Raw genomic sequence first — 8,830 nt, 5'->3', positions numbered from 1 at the left:
TAAGTTGAATTAAAATGTAATTAAAGCGGTAATTATATATAATGCCATATAAAATTAAATAAAAAGTTTGTAAAAATAAAAATAATGAACACCATATGCAGAGAACGTAATAATGAATATAAAGTTTTCCTCTCCCCAAAGGGAGAGAAAGAGACGCAAATAAATATGTTGGTAGGACAATTTATTTTATTGCGAATCTTATATGAAATAAAGCGTGACAAAATAATAATTATATAGATTAAAATAAAATTAAAATTTTATCATAGAAATATTTTTAGAATAAGTTGAATTAAAATGTAATTAAAGCGGTCATTATATATAATGCCATATAAAATTAAATAAAAAGTTTGTAAAAATAAAAATAATGAACACCATATGCAGAGAACGTAATAATGAATATAAAGTTTTCCTTTACGCGTTAATAAATTATTACAAGAATATTATACTATATATGTTAAAGAATAATTGGAAGAATCTCTATAATGCGAAAAAATAATAACACAGCAACATAATAACCTCTTATTATTATTAAAAAACACGATTACTATTACACACGTTATTCTTGTGTAAAGCAATTTATCAATTTAATAAAGGTAGAAAATACGCTCTAATTAATATAATTAATATAATTAAAATTTATACGAGCACAAATGACATAATTCCGTTATAATTGGAATTAATACTCATTTTCCAACTAGGGAAGAATGACGGGCAGTAATTTAATGACATTCAACGGAAAATCAATAGAAGGTCATGAGCCATCAATTTCATCGGTGGAAAATTCCGGAGCGGCGCGGCGCGCGGCTCGCGCATTCCGCCGGTTTCGATTATCCCGCAGCTCGGTCTCGCCGCGGAAGCCGAGGGGGAGGCTTCCTCACGGCGTGAAAAACGATAAGTAGGCATAACACACACATCAGCCGTGAAAGACCGAAGGTGGCATATTTCGGAAAGACGACGACCGGTCGACGAGATTTAGCTTCGCGCGCGCGGGTGCGTGTGCGTGATTACCGTGACGGGCGCCACTACCACCACGGCGGCGAGGCCCCCGGGGAATTTCGTACGACCACCCGGCCGCTTCTGCTAGCCTGGGAACGGGGGATCAAACCAATAGACTGCCGATAGCCCCGTCCCGATTATCGGGACGATTGATACCGCCGTCTCCCGCGCAGCGCCGGTCATCGATGACGGACGTCGGCCGGATCGAACCGCGGCCCACCTTCGGAGGAAGACGGAGACTAAGAACGCGCGTTGGCGTCTTCCTCGCCAGGATTCTCGCCTGTTCCACACCAGTGTAATAACAACAGCCGCCCGATCGATCTATAGGGAGGACGGCCGTCTCTCGACAACCGGCGATTAACGTCGGACGCCGCGTGATTGCCCCGGCGAGCCGAGCGATGTTATAATTAGGCACCGGATATTCGATAGCGCGCCCACTCGGTAACGCCGAACCGGTTTCGGCAGCCGCAGGCGAGACGGACGGACGAAGGTCCTTCTTCGAAGGTGTTGAGAGCCGTAGAATAGAGATTTAGGAATGAATGCTGATTTAAAATTCATTAGAGTCTCAATTATTATAAAAATCGAGGACACGCGGCCAGGTGCGACCAATGAATATTCTAATATCTTAGTTATTTTATAATTAGGAATAGTGTGTGCATTCTAAATTATATCGCAGAGCAATATTATACAATTTTTTTTTACCTTTTACACACACGAGGATTACTCATCTTTTAATCTGGAAAGCAAGCGATTTATTAGAAAGAATCTAATCACGCAAGCGTTAGCTTTTGAGAAAGTGTATAAATTCTTAAATAAAAGACGTCGAGACGAAGTTTAAGAGACGGTATGGTACATCTCGTCCGGTGCGTCTGTATTCATATATTTCTCTCTGCGAGCAACAAAAACAGCCTTCGCTCCATCTAAAAGCAGCCACCTGAAATAGAAACCTCTGTTGCGGTAGGTCTGCGGCAGATCTCCCGCCGCGCGCCACGGGGATTACCTGCGCGGTTCGGGCACGCAAACAAATCAATAAACCGAATGGGTGAGGGTTTGGGGATATCGGGGGCTCTCCCGGCTGCTGTCCATCTGCCATCCGGCGGCGAGGGTCGAAGGGGGCGCGGGGGTTGGGGCTCCGGGGGCCAACGACCCTCACCGAATATTAGGAAACCTTCTGCCGTTTCATGATGCCCCTGTCGCGATGTGTGGCTCGAAGCACTTGAAAGACTAACTCTTTCCTTCTGTCTTAGCGTCCGTTCTCATATGTGAAGGCGGCGTGGCCGGGCGCGATCCGCGGCGATCCGCGCGCGGCCCGACGGGCTCGGGCCGTCCTCCCCCCCAGTTCCCCCCCCGCGGGCTCCTTACGCGGGCTCCTTCGAACGATTTTAAAAGTCTTGGACGCGTCGCCGTCTATCAGGAGCGACGCATCGTCGACCGGGGACACGCAACGTTTTTCACACACGTGTGCGCACCGCGCGAACGGGAAACGATAGGAAAGTTCGATTTTCCCGGTCGGCTCATGCTGCTCTGATAGTGCCGGAAGCAGCCGATTGATTGGAAACCGACCCACCCACATCCAGGGAGAGAGAGAAGCGGATTCCGCCTGATCGCCGCGCCAAACCTGGACGATCGTATACCACCCCCGCGCGCCATGCCGTCCTGGTGTCGAAAAAAAAATCAGAGGAAGCTCCCTGTCCGAATGTGACAGACAAGCACGGAAGCGAGCTTCTTGACGAGCGTCGCGAAGCGTCAATAAATAAGGACGCGAGTACGTACGATTTTTACGACGTGAATATGTTTATATTTAAATGTACGCGAGACGAAAAATGCGCGCGAAAAGTAGAAATTACATATAGGAAATGAATTTCAGTTGTACATATCATATAATGCTAATTTATAAATTGTTACAAATCTAAACAAGAACATCGAAAATATCGAGATAAGCTTCAGACTCCTGTTTTCCGTTTTAAAATTTAAAACACAAGGAAACGCCACGTGAACTCGAATAAAAACATAAAGTTTATTATTCTGCCCCGCGCGGCGTCGGAGTACGTGATAAACAACATATTTACATAACATGCCTGACATTATTAAGATATAAAATTATATGTATATTTGTTGGACGTTTTTCATTTACATGATGCAGAGCGGCGGAGGAAAGAGGAGGGGCGCAAAACACGATCGATCGGCCGTCTCATAGGCCTCCGCCGCGCTTCCTGCTTCCCTGACAGTTCGTTTACCCTGCCGATAATCCTCCTACGTCCGCTAATAATCCATCCAATTACACTGCGGTACGAAGCGAATGACCGTCCGCCAATCGTCGCACATAATGGGATATAATGATAATCTCGCGAACAAAGGAAACTGGTGGAAAATCCTAGGGTTGCATGCGTCGACAGGGGGTAGTCCTTTCTTCTCCCTGTAACACGTCGAACAAGGGCAGGCGTGACCCCGCGTATACGCGGTCATTTATCGGAGTTCGGCCGGTGGTTCGCGTCTAACAGACCGTAATTGTACTGCAATGCTGTCCTATTCGAGCGCGTCCGACGTGCAGCTCGCGCGCGTTATTCGTTCCTGTCAGAGCGATACACGTAGCTTCCGGAGATTAATCCTTCACGACTCGTTGCTTGCAAATTAATCCCTTTTTTTCGATTTATAATTTTTGTAATTATTAAGATATAATATACGTCGCTTCGCCAGCTTCCACCGACGTCGTTTCTTCTTTCCAAGAAATGTGAAATTGTTTCCATCTCTTTAAAGAAAATTGTATAAGCTTTATCCGTGCAATAGATCTGGAGAAGCGGCCGATAAATATAACCGTCCGTCTTTATTAGATAATTCAACTGCAGCCGTTATATGTTTCGCTCGCTCAACTTACTTTTACATGATAAGAATAACAGATTACAATCCCGCGTGTGTTATTTTTTGTAATGAAAAGTATTTGATAATCATTTCCACAGTAAAGAATAAATCTCGACTTTATTAGATAATCCATGTTCGACTGAGCTCTCCAATGCTTTATTAAATATACTTATCAGCACAATTTCCTCAACGCGCACACGCGCGCGTGATCTTTCACACGCTTGTATGCGGGCGAGTAAACGTATGCGGGCGAACGTGCCGAATGCGAAGAGCTGGGCGAGCGAGGGGCCACCGCAATTAGAAGCGGCAAGCGCGGCCGAGCATTCGTATAAGGGGGAGCAAATGCCGAATCGCCTCCTCGTGCTCCTGATCGCCGGATAGAGTTTCTATGAATGGTTTGTTACCGCCCACAACCCTTTCGCGACCGCCGTTCCTCCGGCCGCTTTGCCCGCCGCCGCCGCGCGCCGCGTCGAACAATCGTGGCGCAGCGCGCGGGATTAAATAAATCGATTCCGCGGGAAAGACGCGCGGAACGAACGTCTTCGTTGCACGCACACACACCCACACATACACATCTCCCTGCAGTGGTCGGTCGGTCGCGGGGCAGGCAACCCCGTCGCGAGGGTTGTTGCCGATGACAGCAAGATGGCGGGCGGCCCCGGCACCTCCAGATGCCTCGGACATTATGACGTCCTGATCGTTGTCACCGCATTCCTTTTATGCGGAATCACTCAGGCGAGACGACCACCGTCTCCTGGGCGGGGAAAGTAACTCCGACCCGACCGTTTCGGTCGGCGGAGTTCAATTACGGCCTCACCACCCCACAGGGGCCACGCGCGACCACGCCTCACGAGAGATCTCTCTCGCGGGAGAGAGAATTACCAGGAGTCGAGTGTACATAACACAGCTGTCGCGCGACAGCTTCACTGTACATATAATCGGCTTAGATATACCGCGTCGATATCTGCCTCAACAAATCGCTATAGAGGCTAAGTAAAAAGCGTACAATAAAAAATATACCTCTGTCGTCTCAAACTTTCGCGTATATACGTCGAAGGGTAAAACGAGCGTGCGACGAACTATAAACGCGGCGAGGTCGATAAAACCAGGCGATAGGCAGCAGCCATCGCTGACGCACGCCTGAATCATCGTATCCGTGACGTCATATCGGAGGGCGACCCAACGCCCATCGATACCCCCCCAACACACGTCCGCGCGTCCGACCGCCGCCGCGCCGCGGCCGCGGCCGACGAGATCGATCGGTCGGCGCGGCCGCGGCGGCGGCGGCGGCCCGGCGACCGGGGGCGGACATGCTGTCCTGTTACGGCGCACCGAGATTCTTTTATTCTCGATTGATTGACCCAGGTCGCGGTCGGCCTCCTTGGGCGCCGCGGCGGACGCGCGACAGGGTTGGCGTCCCGCGGTGCCGATCGATCGACCCGGCGATTTCTCCGGGCTCATATTACCCTGTGACACGGAGAAGTCGCTCCATTGTCCTCGGCTTTCTTGGCGCGTGCCAAGACGCTACTCGCCGTTCGCGGCCATTCCTCGTCGGCTTCGATATAAAAGAGAGAGAGAGAGAGAGAGAGAGAGAGGAAGAGAGGCAGAGGAAGGGAGAGGGAGAGAGCGAAAGAGGGAGAATGAGGACCGTGACCGTGTCGGTCACCGGAAGCCGTTTCCCCTTCCGTTCACCTCCTCCCCCGAGAGGCCCGGCTCCGCCGCGACCTCGCTACGCTCCCGCGGAGAGAACGCGGCCTCGGAATAATCGCCGAGGTCGGCTTATATCGATTCCCCTCTCCCCCCCTCCCCCCTCCCCGAGTCACGGTTTCTCTCTCGCCCGTTTCTCGCGCATTTATACGCATAATGAGAGCAAACGTACGGACACGGGCGCGCACACGGATAATAATACACAGGGGGGAGGGGGGCCGAGGGGGGAAAAATCGCCTTGGGTTCGGCTTCTCTTCTCTCATGCTCCTTTCAAATGCTAACTCCACCGCGATCATTCACTCCTTGCACCCGCTTTCTGCAAATTACTCCTCGCTCATGACACCCTGATACCTAACGGTATCCACCTGCCCGTTGATTGACTTTTTCGTCGATCGATTTAGACGGGGAGGGTGAGCGCCGGGGGGGAACCCCCGGCGAGGACGAGGGGAGCCCGCGATTGATGACGACCGAGTGTTTCGGGCACGGGTTCGGGATCTTGCCCGAGGGTATCGGGACGAGGCCAGTTGGCCTTTCCGTAGCGATTTATCGTGGCAAAAAATGCCGATGGAACGATTAGAACGGCTAATCCGCTTAAAAAACGTCTGTTTGATGTGCTACAAGTGTGTTATTCTTTTTCACGTATAAATCAATTTAGGAAGATTCCGACCGCGCTGAAATAATTCTAAACAAGTTGAAAGATAATTTTGGACTTCCTTTTAAATAAGATGAGAATTAGAAAATAATTATTTCCTCAAGAATGATTTCAATGCAAGAACTTTTAACAATAATACAAGCAGTTGTGCACGATATCTTTTGAAGACGTAAACGAAGTACCTCTTCGTTATATCTGATCAATATTTATGACTGAATATTTATACACGTTTATGAGTGTAAATCAATAAACAAAATCAATATTTCGCATTAATTAATATTCCCTAATTCTAACAATTCTAAATAAATCCTCGCGTTTCCGTTAAATAACTAAAAAATACGTTGATTCTTGATCAGAAGCAGATTTTGCGCGCAAATCGAATTGTGTTTCACGAAGAACGCTTCCCGACATTCGTACGGGACGATGACCTTTTGCTAAAACGGAAGTGTCGCTCGGACGACGATTCTCTTTCTTCGGAGACGGGACTTCGTCCTGTCGGTGACGGGACTCATCGTCGGCCTCCAGCGCAACATATTTGCCGCGGGATTCGAAGGCTGGCTGGTCCCCCCTGAGGCTTCTTTTGCGATCATGTCGCCCTAATACCGTTGACATCTGCGCGATTTATCTTTCTTCAACCGGGACAAATTGAATTCGCTGCGGCTGGAACGGCGGTGCGTGTCGCCGGCGAGGCTCTGCCCGAGGAGCCCGAAACGAGGCAGCGGACGACGTCGTGTTTTGCCGCTCGTTTCCCCTGCGCGGAGAACACCGGCCACGTCGAGCACCATGGTACCCTGATTGTGCGTGCCCCGTCGCTGTAAAAACAAAGGTGCCGGACGCGCGCACGTCGCGCACGGGCATGGTGACGAGCCGCGCGCGCGTTTTGCGCACGACGTTGCACGGATTCCGGGATACGGCTCGAAGCGCGAGAGGCGAGATGAAACTAAACGACAAGGGCGTAATCTCCTTTTGTCTATAGGCTATACATTCCAAAATGTTGCTTTCGACGGAAATGGTATTAATTTATAGCATACACGTAACGTAAACGATAGCGTTTTGATAAAATTTCCCTTGGAAGCAACGTTTTGGAATGTAGACATGTAGCCCTATATTAGAAGATCTAAACTCTCAAAGTCATGCCAATTCTACTTTATTTCTCTTATAATATTGTTGTCTTGTTTACGTTATACATATATCACAACATACATATACATATGTATTATAATCATGTATCATATTCTCTGCATAATATTCTAAAGGAGAATATAAAACACAATTTATAATTTTTTTTTATGTAAAACGCAACTTTAGCAAAACTTCTCTTCTAATATAAAAAGATAACAGTCATTGATTTAAAGTGCTTTATCGCCGTTCTCAATTATTGTACTATTTCTGCCTCTTTTTATCAGATTTTCAGTAAAAACTCTTCTTTAACACAATGAATCTTGTCGATTATCTTGGACCGTCGCTCGCTGTAACTTTTAATGACTTTTGTAATGACGGCGCTGCGTGACGTTGATAGATGCTACCAAATTCAAAAAGTGCATAATACTCGTAAAAGTTAACATTTGGAATGTGTGAAAATATATTAATATTAATATTAAAGTAATCTGAAATCTAAAATAAATAAATATGCTACACATGAAAATTATACACAATTTAATTATATATATAATTGTGCCATAAATAAATTCTATTTCTACCATTAAGAAAAATTTAATACTAATAAGACGTATATCTATGGTAAAATGCATTTTGATAAGATTAAACAGAATTTTTGATTATCATGATTTTGATATTTTATAACTAGTACGTTTGATAGACTTAACTGTAAGAAGTTGATTAGTACTTTCTATTGGATCTCTTTCAATTATACTCACTTTTATATTCACAATTATATTCTCTCACAATTATATTCACAATTATATTCTCTCACAATTATATTCACTAGACGGTTTTTTTACTAAAAAGTTATACTGATCTAACTGAATAAATTTAATACCTGTTATTATCAACAAATTTTGATATATTTAACAGCTAGCAAGAAATTAATCGTGTTTATCTGGTAATTTCTTGAAGAATTTCGATTTATTTTCTATCAAATATGCTGGTTGAATCTACTTGATTTGCAATTTATGCAACTAGATTTTCCAGAGAAAAATGAATTTATTTTAGAACTTAAATAAAAAGTAGTATACTCGTTTTATTGAATTAATCAATTATAATCGAAAAATAATCATATAATTATTAAACATATTCATTTTTTTTACCAATTTGTTCAAGTAATTGAGCTTCAAACTTTTGCAGTACGCAGAATCTCGATGCTGATGCAACGCTACTATCTTCATCAAATTAATCTTCAGTTTTTCGATATTTCGATAAAACATTTAGAACAAGCCGCATTTAGGTACTTAAATTTGAGAAATATGAGAACTTGTTCTAAATTTCATTAGGACATCAAGGTTCTAAGAATTGATTTGATGAAGGCAGTGTCGACACTCATTGAAATTTTACGTACATGTGAGAGTTTGATGCTCGACTGTTTGAAGAAATTTATTGTTACGAAGGCAGAAGATGAAAATTTTTAATGATTATTTAATGTTAATTATATTTATTTTA

The sequence above is a fragment of the Wasmannia auropunctata genome, unplaced genomic scaffold, assembly GCF_000956235.1.
Source record: "Wasmannia auropunctata unplaced genomic scaffold, wasmannia.A_1.0 LD336064.1, whole genome shotgun sequence".
Taxonomy (NCBI): Eukaryota; Metazoa; Arthropoda; class Insecta; order Hymenoptera; family Formicidae; genus Wasmannia; species Wasmannia auropunctata.
This window is presented reverse-complemented; position numbering follows the sequence as displayed.